The sequence below is a fragment of the Oryx dammah genome, unplaced genomic scaffold, assembly GCF_014754425.2.
Source record: "Oryx dammah isolate SB20612 unplaced genomic scaffold, SCBI_Odam_1.1 HiC_scaffold_4, whole genome shotgun sequence".
Taxonomy (NCBI): domain Eukaryota; kingdom Metazoa; phylum Chordata; class Mammalia; order Artiodactyla; family Bovidae; genus Oryx; species Oryx dammah.
The window spans coordinates 85,598,252-85,613,236 of record NW_024070188.1 but is presented as its reverse complement, the minus strand read 5'-3'; the positions used below and the strand labels follow the sequence as shown (position 1 = coordinate 85,613,236).

At 42.6% G+C, this 14,985-nt stretch overlaps 1 protein-coding gene across 1 annotated transcript in view; it reads right to left on the bottom strand.

Annotated features, from left to right (window-relative positions):
- The window catches only part of QKI (QKI, KH domain containing RNA binding), a gene marked incomplete at its 5' end in the record, with an annotated part of 108,915 nt that overhangs the window by 14,635 nt on the left and 79,295 nt on the right, over positions 1-14,985 (bottom strand). The window lies entirely within an intron of this gene.

The following is a 14,985-nucleotide window of genomic DNA, read 5'->3' as shown; positions in this document are numbered from 1 at the left end:
ACCGGTCTCAAGCAGGAAAAAAAGATCCAGGAAACAAAAGGTGAGTGAATGCGTGTGTGCGTGCTCAGTCACTCAGTCATGTTCGACTCTTTGCGACCCCATGGACTGTAGCCTGCCAGGCTCCTCTGTCCATGGGATTCTGCAGGCAAGAACGCTGGAGTGGGTTGCCATTTCCTTCTCCAGGGGAGACAAAAGGTGCTACATGTTAAAGCCCATTCAGTAATGGGATATTAACACACGATGCTCTCAATTGCCACCAGCTCCATTTCTATTTGGACACTTCTTACATAAGGCTTCCCTGGTGGCTCAGAGGTTAAAGCATCTGCCTGCAATGCAGGAGACACAGGTTCAATCCCTGGGTCGGGCAGATACCCTGGAGAAGGAAATGGCAACCCACTCCAGTATTCTTGCCTGGAGAATCCCATGGACAGAGGAGTCTGGTAGGCTGGAGTACACGGGGGTCAGGTAGGCTAGAGTCCACGGGGTCACAAAGAGTTGGACACGACCCCACAGACGGCAGCCCACCAGGCTCCCCCATCCATGCGATTTTCCAGGCAAGAGTACTGGAGTGGGGTGCCATTGCCTTCTCCATACATAAGCTACACTGATGTATTAACAATCACTGAAAAAGCTTTACTTTAAATGGGATCAATGAAAATGTTAGGTAAATTAAATATAGTATAGTCTCTACAGTATCTACCATTTTAAAGAGTCTAACTCTTCATTAAAAGACAAAAAAAAACCACAAAAAAACAAAAATAAACTGGAATTTTAAACATATAAGATTCAACTGTGGTATTCAGGTAAGGAAATTTTAATTCTCCAAAAGAGGAAAATTTAACAAAATCATAAACCTAAGAATTTCTAAAAATCTGGTCTACATACTAGTTTCTTATCACAAAATCCCTTTCTCCCCTCAATTAGCAAATCTATCAATTCTAAAGCAAATCAGTCTTTAAGATCATCTGATACATTGTCCAAGCCATGTAATACTTCACAGCAAAAAGCAGCACTACTAATATTAATAAGTATAGACCAGGCAAAAACCAGGGATGTCTCTGACATCAAACTGTTAGGCCATTTCCTTAACCTAACTTGCACCACCCTCCTCATTTACTGCTATCACTCTTGCTCTTGGTATTATTGGTTTATTACCAAAACTACTATAATGTGTTAAGAGTATCTGTTCTCCAATCTATGCACAATGGCCAGTTAACTGCCCAAATCACAACTTTCATCTTAATGTTTCTTGACAGGTTCATGTCTTAAAACCCTTGTAGTCTCTTACTAGCTAAAAATAATAATACATTTAAGCTATTTATGGTCTGATCCCCAAAATCTTCTCAAGTTAAATCAATGAATCTCTTACTATCTATTATCTTATGGCATAAATCAAACCAAATCACTTCTTGTTATTCATCTCTATGCCTCCTCCTATTGCCTCCATCTTGACTGCTTCTCTGCACTCCACACTACCCCTCATCCCTCTTCTCAAATCCTACTTTACCTTGCAGATTTCAACCTAAATGCTACCTTCTCAGAGGGTCATCCCTAGAGCATATGTTTCTGCTTTGAGTTCAAGTTTGTTGTATACCACAACTACCAAGAAACGAGCACGCTCCCTGAGTTCAAAGCCTAGTTCTCATTTATCACTGCCTATCTTCCTGATCCACCTCATCTCCCCAAGTCATTTGCTAGGAGTTATTTTTAAATGATCACTATGAGATATCTTTAACTTTATTTCAGTTCAGTCGCTCAGTTGTGTCCGACTCTCTGCGACCCCATGAATCGCAGCACGCCAGGCCTCCCTGTCCATCACCATCTCCCAGAGTTCACTTAAGACTCATGTCCATCGAGTCCGTGATGCCATCCAGCCATCTCATCCTCGGTCGTCCCCTTCTCCTCCTGCCCCCAATCCCTCCCAGCATCAGAGTCTTTTCCAATGGGTCAACTCTTCGCATGAGGTGGCCAAAGTACTGGAGCTTCAGCTTTAACATCATTCCTTCCAAAGAAGTCCCAGGGTTGATCTCCTTCAGAATGGACTGGTTGGAACTCCTTGCAGTCCAAGGGACTCTCAAGAGTCTTCTCCAACACCACAGTTCAAAAGCATCAATTCTTCGGCGCTCAGCCTTCTTCACAGTCCAACTCTCACATCCACACATGACCACAGGAAAAACCATAGCCTTGACTAAACGGACCTTAGTCGGCAAAGTAATGTCTCTGCTTTTGCATATACTATCTAGGTTGGTCATAACTTTTCTTCCAAGGAGTAATCTTCTGTTAATTTCATGGCTGCAGTCACCATCTGCAGTGATTTTGGAGCCCAGAAAAATAAAGTCTGACACTGTTTCCCCATCTATTTCCCATGAAGTGATGGGACCGGATGCCATGATCTTCATTTTCTGAATGATGAGCTTTAAGCCAACTTTTTCGCTCTCCTCTTTCACTTTCATCAAGAGGCTTTTTAACTCCTCTTCACTTTCTGCCATAAGGGTGGTGTCATCTGCATATCTGAGGTTATTGATATTTCTCCCGGCAATCTTGATTTCAGCTTGTGTTTCTTCCAGTCCAGCGTTTCTCATGAGGTACTCTGCATAGAAGTTAAATAAGCAGGGTGACAATATACAGCCTTGACATACTCCTTTTCCTATTTGGAACCAGTCTGTTGTTCCATGTCCAGTTCTAACTGTTGCTTCCTGACCTGCATACAGATTTCTCAAGAGGCAGGTCAGGTGGTCTGGTATCCCCATCTCTTTCAGAATTTTCCAGTTTATTGTGATCCACACAGTCAAAGCCTTTGGCACTTTATTTAGAAATCTCAAATGTTTAAATCCTACAGAATAAACTTAAGCCACAGAACAATGTGGTTCACCCATGCAGAAGTGGTAGAAGTGGAACTACGTGCTGCTCACACATTTCACATATGATACTCCCAGGACTTAACATTTTTAAAGGAAAGAATCCCAATGATACATTTTTCTGATGTAACGTTGGTCCTTCTTGATTCAAGAAGAAAGGAGCAGGTAACAAACTTCTTAGCCCTTTATTATACAAAACTGTCCCTGGCACTGTAACAGCAAATAGAGTACCATAATTTGTAATAAAAAGAACTGCTAAGGGGGCTTTTAACAAACTACAAAAAAAGTTTCTTAAGATAAGTGAAAACATCATGAACAACGTTTAATATGCCACTGATGAATTTTCAGAAACCTACTTGAAGTCATATAAAGTGAAGAAGATACTTGCACTCTGTGGAACTACTGTTCCTGATTCCTATGAACGTGAACAGATAAATTAAAAAAAAGTAGTAATATGATTTACTTGAAAGATATAACAACTACTTGCTAAAGAAAAATAAGTAAGCACTATCACTGGAAGAGAAGAATTAGAAATAAACTATGATAAAACTGCTTTAACTTGTCTACTGAAAGCTAACAATTCTGAAAATTAAAACTTAAAGTTGTTTCCAATTTAAACCTAATTAAAAGACACTCGCTCCTTGGAAGAAAAGCTATGATAAATCTAGACAGTGTATTCAAAAGCAGAGACTTCACTTTCCCAACAAAGGTCCATACAGCCAAAGCTATGATTTTTCCAGTAGGCATGTACAGATATGAGAGTTGGACCTTAAAGAAGGGTGAGTGTCAAAGAATTGATGCTTTCAAACTATGGTGCTGGAGAAGATTGTTGAGAGTCCCCTGGACAGCAAGCAGACCAAACCAGTCCATCCTAATGGAAATAAACCCTGAATATTCATTGGAAGGAGTGATGCTGAAGCTGAAGCTCCAATACTTTAGACCAGATGTGAAGAGCCAACTCACTGGAGAAGACCCTGATGCTGGGAAAGATTGAGGGCAGGAGGAGAAGGGAGTGACAGAGGACGAGATGGTTGGAGGGACATGACTCAATGGACGTGAGAATGAGCAAGCTCCAGGAGTTGGTGATGGACAGGGAAGCCTGGCGTGCTGCAGTCCATGGGGTCGCAAAGAGGGACTGAACAACAGCAACGGAAGACTACAAGAAGTATATAAACTATACTTTATTTAAACAGCAAGACAGTAAGTGCACCTTCAGTCATCTTCCACAGTGAAAAAGTGCTACGTATTTGAAAATGTCCGAAAATGAGGCAGAAATAAAGATGAAAAAAATGAAGAGTCACAACGCCTCACATGCAGTGCTGTACAAAGAAGAGGTGCTTGAACACATGTTTTCTCTGAGCAGTTTCTTTTGGGTAACAGTATAACCATACTCATTAGCTGGTGGTGCAGTGTCAGACTTGGGAGAAAGACAAAAAGACGGTGGAAGAGATACATGTGTGCATGTGTAGGCACGTGTATACACGTGTGTGCATGCACGTTTGCAGGGGGTAGGAAACAAAAAACCCCTCTAGGGACATCAGCAGAGGAGAATAAAAACCAGTGCAGCCTCGCACGCACTAGGTGGTGGCAGTGCCGTGCACCGTGGTGACACAGTCACTGGAGGCCGCCGACACAAGTGACGCATTACGGTACACACTGCATCGAGTCACGTGGGGCAGGCTACCCCAACGTCTCCTGGCAGAACAGTCCAGAAGCAGCCTCTCTTGCATCCTCAGCACTCCCACCCACTCTGCACTCACAGAACATGATGCTCTGTGTCTCCAGACATGACTATGGACATTTGGGTGCTCTAGTTTTGGGGGTACTGTGAATAAAGCTGCTATGAAAATTCCTGTACAAGGCTTTTGTGGGAAAACTTAAGTTTTCAATTCTCTTGGATAATTTCCTAGAAGTGGAATTGCTGGGTCATGGAGTAAATGTATTTTGCATGGAAAACATTATATAAAGATTACTTGAACTCAGTGGGATAAAAACAGACTATAAACATACTTCTCTGAACTTTTTGGGTTCTGCAATTAAGGATGACAAACTATGGGTCTATACAAATATATATAACTTATGCATAGATTACTTAACATACAGCTATGTTATCAGCTATATATAACAGCTATGTTAAAGTGCTCAAAATAGTTCATGGTTAACATTAGATCAGAGTAACATTTTAAAGTAGAACAATTTATACAATGGTCTACCTTATTAGAATTAGATATTAAATCCTCATCATCTAAGCATTTATGTTTCCTAACAGATCTACAGCACTGTTACTTCATTATCCCCAAAGCTCAGAAAGGTTAGGTAGCTTACCAAATGTCACAATGCAAAACTGGCTTTCAACTAGAGTACCTGATCCAAAGTGCTCATTATACCTTCTGCAATGTAATTTATGGTGACTTCAAGTGGAAGTATCTTTAGAATTCACCAAAGAATTCACATAAGAAAAATGAATGTAATATAATTAATTACAACAGAGAGCTAAAACAAATATGTGAATATTTCCAACTAATTAAAACATCAACTAGCACAATAATTTGAACTACTGCCTGTAATAAAAGCCCAAACTTTCCAGCTTAGCATTCAAGGCGCTGAGTAACTTCTAAAAGCAGCCCTTTTTCCAAATGTTTTGCACTGGCTGAAATCGTCTGTCCACTGTCTCCTGGAATATACTCTGTGCTTTTCTGCCTCTAAGCGAGAGGAGGCCTGGTCCAGAAGCATGCTGTGTGTGCCTCTTCTTGCAGCCCAGGCAGATCACTGGCCTCTCCAGAGTTCAGCCTTTCCTAAACATTTCTAAATTCATGCTACTCCTTTTGGGATAATCAATCACATACAGCCACGAGGAAGAAGGTATCTCTTCTATTTTTTAATTTTTTTTTTTAAGGAAATTTCATGATTTGTAGCTATGAATCAATGCACAGCCAATAAACCAGTCTTCTTCTAGCCTGCAATGCCTCACAAATATGAACCTTCTCAATACATTTTTAAAGACTGATTCTTACTTTTCTATAAATTTGAAATAATGAGTAGAAAAGGTTTTCCAAGCATTAAATAAAAAGTACATAACTTAATTCACTAGGAGAACAGGGCTGAACAAGTAATAAAGAGAACGAGTGACGAAGTTTATAAAGAATTAATACCAATCATTACCTGCATCTGCTTCTGTCAGCTAAAAAGTCTGACAAAGAACCTGACTAACTTAAATTTAAATAGAGGGCTTTACACAGGGCAGTGAGGTCACAGTGCCTGTCTTGAAAGGCTTGCTTCGGTATTTTGTGAATGGACAGTTTGGGGCTCCAGTATGATTGGAGAAACCCAGCCATCAGCTTTAACCCAGTCCAGGAACAGAGGAACTGGGTGGTTGGGTGGGGCTGGGGGCAGGTACCAACCCTGACAGAGGGTTAAACTGACAGGACTCGACGACTGGATAGAGTGGAGGAGGGAAAAGGAGACACCAGAGAATGATATTTACCTTTAAAGGCGAAGGGAGATGGAGTCAAAAGTTCTGTTTGGAAATACGAAACTTGAAATGCTTAAACACCCCAGTAGAGATGTCAAGGAGATGGCTAATACAAATCTGAGGTCTACTTCCTAACTTAGCATATAAAGAGCTAGTAGAAAAATTACCTCCCACTCCATTTTCCCAGTATTTTTCTCCAAGATGATACAGAAACTATTAAATTTCAAGCTGACCTGTTATACGCTTCCAAAGGCTAGGTCTAGGACTCTACATAGTTCTGTGTCTTCCAGGCAAGGTGGTGAGTTAGGCGCCCACAACTGAGACACCCCGAGTGGCATTGAAGGGAGACCGAAGTGCTGGCTGAGGGCAGAAGGGGCAGCCCTCCTGTGCCAGCTGCTCTCAGCCCTGCACCTTGTCGGGGGCAGCTCCACCCAGGCTCCAGAGTTCTTCCCCAGCACTTCTAGAACCAGCCTCATGGAGCAGCCCCACCCCTCAGGCACAACCAGCGTGTGCACTCTTGTGAGCTGCTAAGCTTGTGTGTCAGCCAAGGGGCGGCTCTGTCAGAGATCCTGCCTCTGCACAGAACTCTCTCCACCTCTGTGATGGTAATATGGTGGTAACAAGCACCATTCTCTCTCTTTTATCTCCCAGTCCTGGGATAATAGTAAATTCCTAGAGCTTCTAAAACTGTTATTACACTCTGTCTCCTTTCTCCTGTTTTAGTCTTCAACACCCATTTAACAAATTACTTTATTCTCTCTGTTGAAAGATCTAGTGTGGTTTCTGTTTTCCTGATTGAAGAGAAGGCTCTCCAGCACTACTTCAGAGAATCTGAATTTCCCCGTCTGACACTTATGGTCACATCAGCTTCCTTTCCTTTTTATGTCACCAACTTTATTTTGTGTCAAAAATTTAAGCAGACGATCTGCTAACTATTTCTTTAGATTATTTTCAGTTCAGTTCAGTTCAGTCACTCAGTCGTGTCCGACTCTCTGCAACCCCATGAATCGCAGCACGCCAGGCCTCCCTGTCCATCACCATCTCCCGGAGTTTATCAAACTCACGTCCATCCCGTCGGTGATGCCATCCAGCCATCTCATCCTCTGTCTTTCCCTTTTCCTCCTGCCCCCAATCCCTCCCAGCATCACAGTCTTTTCCAATAAGTCAACTCTTCGAATGAGGTGGCCAAAGTATTGGAGTTTCAGCCTCAGCATCAGTCCTTCCAATGAACACCCAGGGCTGATCTCCTTTACAGTGGACTGAGTTGGATCTCCTTGCAGTCCAAGGGACTCTCAAGAGTCTTCTCCAGCACCACAGTTCAAAAGCATCAGTTCTTTGGCTCTCAGCTTTCTTCACAGTCCAACTCTCACATCCATACATGACCACTGGAAAAACCATAGCCTTGACTAGATGGACCTTTGTTGGCAAAGTAATGTCTCTGCTTTTCAATATGCTATCTAGGTTGGTCATAACTTTTCTTCCAAGGAGTAAGCGTCTTTTAATTTCATGGCTGCAGTCACCATCTGCAGTGATTTTGGAGCCCCCCAAAATAAAGTCTGACACTGTTTCTACTGTTTCTCCATCTAATTCCCATGAAGTGATGGGACCAGATGCCATGATCTTCATTTTCTGAATGTTGAGCTTTAAGTCAACTTTTTCGCTCTCCTCTTTCACTTTCATCAAGAGGCTTTTTAGTTCCTCTTCACTTTCTGCCATAAGGGTGGTGTCATCTGCGTATCTGAGGTTACTGATATTTCTCCCAGCAATCTACCTAATTCCATGTCCTTCCTTTTCCCAGTGTCCAGTTAACAGAGGCAACTGAGTACCTGCTAGGATGCAGATACTCTGCTAACCAGTCCAACACACCAAAAGAATGATGTTCACAAACTGAAGCACATCAGAGAAATTTCCAGAATCGTAACAGAAACTCAATATCAACAAGAGTTCACCTGGGTAATACAGACTGATTGTCTTTTACAAAGCAAGTCCTTAGTTCAAATAAGGGCAAAAAAGACTGTTCCTCTGAAAAATTTGTGGGTCAAAATGTTAGAGACACAGTTTAGGGGGGAAAAAATCCTAGCATATATTTTTCTATTCCCTATTTATTACACATTCTCCCATTTAAGCACAATCCCTGGTTTAGCAGCAACAACTTAACACTGATAAAGCAAAGTAAGATACTCAGAGAGCATGAGGCATTTTATTTCATCAGAAAAGCTTAAAGCACTCAAACACTCACTGACAAAGACATATACACAAAGCTCCATAAACTGTTATATAAGACTAACAAATACTTTTGTCTTGGGATAATGCATTGTCTTTTTTTTAACAAGCTATAGATTCATCCAGAAGTACTGACAGCCTCAGAAGAGCCACGTCTCATTAGAAAGCATTTATTCCTTTCTATATCAAATGTTGAATAATTTGACATATTACTTTTTATAGTAAGCGTAACATAAATGACAACCTTTTGAAAGATTTCTATGACCCGCAACTCAAGCAGCAGACTAGTATCAGTAGAGCCACACCTTTACAGGAAAAAAAACCCAAAACCCTAAGGTTGACTGTATTTTAGGTGGACTTTATCAAACCATATGGCTGGTGCTGTAGGATGGCTATGAACTGTGAACTTAAGAGAGCTTTATTCTATAGCAGAAGGCAAAGAGTGGGAACCTGAAAACAGTGGTCCGAAAATCTCTTTGTTGTGAGAGGTATACAGAAGAAGTAGGAAGCACTATTCTGCGACAGAAGCTGACACAAGAGTGTAATGGAGACCAGGTGACCAGTGTGGGGAAGGATCACAAATCTCTGCAAGGATCCAACGATGACTACGGACTGCCTAGAATACACGCAACAGTACAGTGACAAAATCTGCCACTCGGTTTTAATCATCTACAGGAATTCTTTTAAGTAACCCATTTTTTTTGCGAGGAGATATTCATCCTATTTCCGAGTCATCAAGCACACTCTAATGACCTCAATGAGAGCAGATGCAGAAAGCCACATGGTCCTTAGAGCAACCTGAAGTCAGCACTACCAGTTTTCCTTTTATTCAAAATACTGAATACTTTTGGATATAGGCATTATGGTGAGGTCCTTAATTTTGGTTGATTCCCACCTTAATGTTTTTCCTTTATTGCTTCATAAGGTACATCTTCATTACACACAGTTGACTAGAACTCTGAGCAAACTCAAAGCCAGGGGAGAGCAGAGCAGGACAGCAGAGAGACGGTGGGTGTCCTCAGATGCCACGTGGCCACCTGACCTCTCGGAGGCACGACAGGAGCAAAGGCAGTCAGTGGTGGCAGATCAGGGTGCCGTTGGCACTGTAATTCTGTTTCAGATTATGGAGACACTTACCAGTTTCCCTTGGTCAGAAAAAAATTATCAAGTTCATTAGTTCATTTTTTGAAGATTTGTTTCCCCTGAAATTTGAGCAACCTTTTCTATTTTAAGTGTTTACAGAGAATTTAACCTTTGTTATCTGGCTTAACCCTCTTAATTACTCCGTAAGGTATATAAGACAGCTGTTATCTCTTTCACTGGCTGCACTTTAGGGTAAAATTAAACAAAAGATAGGAACTATGTGAATAAAGCACTCTTACTCTGAGTGTAAAATACTCTTACACTCAGCCATCCAACGAAAGTGAGGAAACAGGGTTGGCTTTAGCCACAACTGAAGATTCAAATAATATAAAATAAAACTTGGAAACAACACATTCCTCTGGGAATGAAAAATATTTCACTTCTGAAGTAATTTGCAAATACTCTACTTCCTAAGTGGAAACTTATAAAGCAATCTAAAAACCTCATTTTAAAGTAGGCATGAGATAAATCAGGAAAAAGCAAGGGGATTTTAGAGAAACATCTACTTCAGCTTCATTGATTACGTGAAAGCCTTTGTGTGGATCACAACAAACTAAAAAATTCTTAAAGAGATGGTTAATACCAGACCACCTCACCTGTCTCCTGAGAAACCTGTATGGCAGGTCAAAAAAGTAAGTTAGGACAGGACATGGAACAACAAATTGGTTCAAAAGTGAGAAAGGAGCTTATCAGGGCTGCATACTGTCACCCTGTTTATTCAACTTATATGCAGAGTACATCATGTGAAATGCTGGGCTGGATGAAGCAAAAGCTAGAATCAAGATTGCCAGGAGATATCAACCACTTCAGATATGCAGCTGATACCATCCTAGTGGCAGAAAGCAAAGAGGAACTAAATAGCCTCCTAACGAAGGCGAAACAGGAGAGTGAAAAAGCTGACTTAAAACTCAACATTCATAAAACTAAGATCATGGCATCTGGTCCCATTGCTTAAGGGCAAATAGATGGGGAAAAAGTGGAAACAGTAACAGATTTTATTCACTTGGGCTCCACAATCACTGAGGATGGTGACTGAAGCCATGAAATTAAAAGGTGCTTGCTCCTTGGAAGAAAAGCTATGACAAACCTAGATAGCATGTTAAAAAGCAGAGACATCACTTTGACGACAGTTAGGTTCAATTCAGTTCAGTCACTCAGTCGTATCCGACTCTTTGCGACCCCATGAATCGCAGCACGCCAGGCCTCCCTGTCCATCACCATCTCCCAGAGTTCACTCAGACTCATGTCCATCGAGTCCGTGATGCCATCCAGCCATCTCATCCTCGGTGGTCCCCTTCTCCTCCTGCCCCCAATCCCTCCCAGCATCACAGTCTTTTCCAATGAGTCAACTCTTCGCATGAGGTGGCCAAAGTACTGGAGTTTCAGCTTTAACATCATTCCTTCCAAAGAAATCCCAGGGCTGATCTCCTTCAGAATGGACTGGTTGGAACTCTCTCAAGAGTCTTCTCCAATACCACAGTTCAAAAGCATCAATTCTTCGGTGCTCAGCTTTCTTCACAGTCCAACTCTCACATCCATACATGACCACAGGAAAAACCATAGCCTCGACTAGACGGACCTTAGTCGGCGAAGTAATGTCTCTGCTTTTGAATATACTATCTAGGTTGGTCATAACTTTTCTTCCAAGGAGTAAGCGTCTTTTAATTTCATGGCTGCAGTCACCATCTGCAGTTGATTTTGGAGCCCCCAAAAATAAAGTCTGACACTGTTTCTACTGTTTCCCCATCTATTTCCCATGAAGTGATGGGAGTGGATGCCATGATTTTCGTTTTCTGAATGTTGAGCTGTAAGTCACCTTTTTCACTCTCCTCTTTCACTTTCATCAAGAGGCTTTTTAGTTCCTCTTCACTTTCTGCCATAAGGGTAGTGTCAGCTGCATATCTGAGGTTATTGATATTTCTCCTGGCAATCTTGATTCTAGCTTGTGTTTCTTCCAGTCCAGCATTGCTCATGATGTACTCTGCATATAACTTAAATAAGCAGGGTGACAAAGGTCCATATAATCAAAGCTATGGTTTTGCCAGTAGTCATGGACTGCAGCACACCAGGCTTCCCTGTCCATCACCAACTCCTGGAGCTTCCTCAAACTCATGTCCATCGCGTCAGTGATGCCGTCCAACCGTCTGTCCTGTCGTCCCCTTCTCCTCCTGCCTTCAGTCTTTCCCAGCATCAGGGTCTTTTCCAATGAGTCAGCTCTTTGCATTAGTGGAGCTTCAGCGTCAGCATCTGTCCTTCCAACAAATATTCAGGACTGATTTCCTTTAAGATGGACTGGTTTTGATCACCCTGCAGTCCAAGGGACTCTCAAGAATCTTCTCCAACACCACACTTCAAAAATCAATTTTTCCACGTTCAGCTTTCTTAAAGGTCCAACTCTCACATCCGTACATACTGGAAAAAAATAGCTTTGACTAGACAGACCTTTGTTGGCAAAGTGATGTCTCTGCTTTTTAACACGCTGTCTAGGTTGGTGATAGCTTTTCTTCCAAGGGGCAAGTGTCTTGATTTCATGGCTGCAGTCACTGTCATGTACAGAGCTGGACCATAAATAAGGGCTGCTGCTGAAGAACTGCAGTGTTGGAGAAGACTCTTCAGAGTCCCTTGGACAGCATGAGATTAAATCAGTCAACCCTAAGGGAAATGAACCCTTAATATTCATTGGAAAGACTGATGCTGAAGCTGAAGCTCCAACAGTTTGGTGACCTGATGAGAAGAGCCGACTCACTGGAAAAGACTCTGCTGCAAAAGACTGCAGGTAAAGGAGAAGAGGGTGACAGGATGAGATGGTTGGATGGCCATCACTGACACAATGGACACGAGCTGAGCAAACTCTAGGAGATGGTGAAGGACAGGGAAGTCTAGCATGCTGCGGTCCACAGGGTCGCAAAGAACTGGACACGACTTAGTGACTGAACAACAATAAATCCACTCTGCTTAAGCAAGCTGATTATGCACAGTCATTTTGGGTTTGGGCTCTTCCATTTTGGTCTTGGCTGCTATTCTAAGGTGTTTTATGAATAGTAAGAATCACACCATATCCAATAATGAACCAATAAATTAGTAACACAAAATTACTAACAGAAACAAAACTGAAAACTAGTGGAAAAAAATGATAAATGCTGAAAAGCGTTATAAGAACCCAGGAGTTATTTTCTTCAAAGAGCACACAGATCTTACTCTAAGTCGCAGAGGACAGCTGTGTGCTGTGACCTAATGCTGTCAGTCGCTCAGTCCTGTCTGACTCTTTGTGACCCCAGGAACTGTAGCCTGCCTGGCTCCTCTGTCCATGGAATTTTCCAGACTAGAATATGGAGTGGACTAACATCTCCTACTCCAGGGAATCTTCCCACCACGGAGACCGAACCCGCGTCTTCTGCACCTGCTGCACTGGCAGGGGGACTCTCCATCACTATCGGCGCCTGAGAAGCCACAAGGGCTTGGATGAATATTTAAACTGCACATGCAGAGAAGACTCTTGAGAGGCCTGTGGACTGCAAGGAGATCAAACCAGGCAATCCTAACGGAAATCAGTCCTGAATATTCACTGGAAGGACTGATGCTGAAGCTGAAACTCTTAATACTTTGGCCACCTGATGCGAAGAACTGACTCATTGGAAAAGACCCTGATGCTGGGAAAGACTGAAGGCAGGAGAAGAAGGGGACGACAGAGGATGAGATGGTTGGATGGTATCACTGACTCAATGGATGTGAGTTTGAGTAAGCTCCGGGAGTGGGTGATGGACAGGGAAACCTGGCGTGCTGCAGTCCATGGGGTCACAGAGAGTAGGACGTGACTGAGCGACTGAACTGTATTGTAGTATCAACAGGAGCACCTGGAAGGGAACAGGTCTGCTCAGGTTGCCAAGGAATTCCCTATGACACCTGATGAGTTTATCAGGGAAGGGAGGCACCAAGTTCCCTCCCAGTCTGGTGGTTAGGACTCTGCTTCCATTGCAGGGGGCACAGGTTCCATTCCTGGTCTGGGAACTAAGGTCCTGCATGCCTCATGGAGCATATAAAAGCAAAATGAAACAAAAACAAAAAGGGAAAAAAGGCATCTGCCTCACAGACTGCTTTCCATACACACTAAACTGATTTATTCGGAAAAAAGTACCAATAATATTCCACCAAGGAAGGCAAAAACAGTAATATCTTACGCAGGATCATTACTCTATTTACTAGGATATGCCCAAGAACTGTATGCAGAAAACACTGAAATGACTGAGACTTACAAACAAATTGACTTGGGTATTTGGGCTTCCCTGGTGGCTCTGCAGTAAAGAATCTGCCTGCAATGCAGCAGACCTGGGTTCGATCCCTGGGTCAGGAAGATCCCCTGGAGAAGGGAACAACAATCCACTCCAGTATTCCTGCCTGGAGAATTCCATGGACAAAGGAGCCTGGCAATGGGGTCACAAAAAGTCAGACAAAATCTAGGTGCTTCTATATTGCTTTAAAATTGCAATTTAAAATTATCCATCAGTTCAGCTCAGTCATGTCCAACTCTTTGCGACCCCATGAATTGCAGCACGCCAGGCCTCCCTGTCCATCAACAACTCCCAGAGTTCACTCAAACTCATGGCCATTGAGTCGGTGATGCCATCCAGCCATCTCATCCTCGGTCGTCCCCTTCTCCTCCTGCCCCCAATCCCTCCCAGCATCACAGTCTTTTCCAATGAGTCAACTCTTCTCATGAGGTGGCCAAAGTACTGGAGTTTCAGCTTTAGCATCATTCCTTCCAAAGAAATCCCAGGGCTGATCTCCTTCAGAATGGACTGGTTGGATCTCCTTGCAGTCCAAGGGACTCTCAAGAGTCTTCTCCAACACCACAGTTCAAAAGCATCAATTCTTCGGTGCTCAAGCTTTCTTCACAGTCCAACTCTCACATCCATACACGACCACAGGAAAAACCATAGCCTCGACTAGACGGACCTTAGTTGGCAAAGTAATGTCTCTGCTTTTGAATATACTATCTAGGTTGGTCATAACTTTTCTTCCAAGGAGTAAGCGTCTTTTAATTTCATGGCTGCAGTCACCACCCGCAGTTGATTTTGGAGCCCCCAAAAATAAAGTCTGACACTGTTTCTACTGTTTCCCCATCTAATTCCCATGAAGTGATGGGAGTGGATACCATGATCTTCGTTTTCTGAATGTTGAGCTTTAAGCCAACTTTTTCGCTCACCTCTTTCAGTTTCATCAAGAGGCTTTTTAGCTCCTCTTCACTTTCTGCCATAAGGGTGGTGTCATCTGCATTTCTGAGGTTATTGG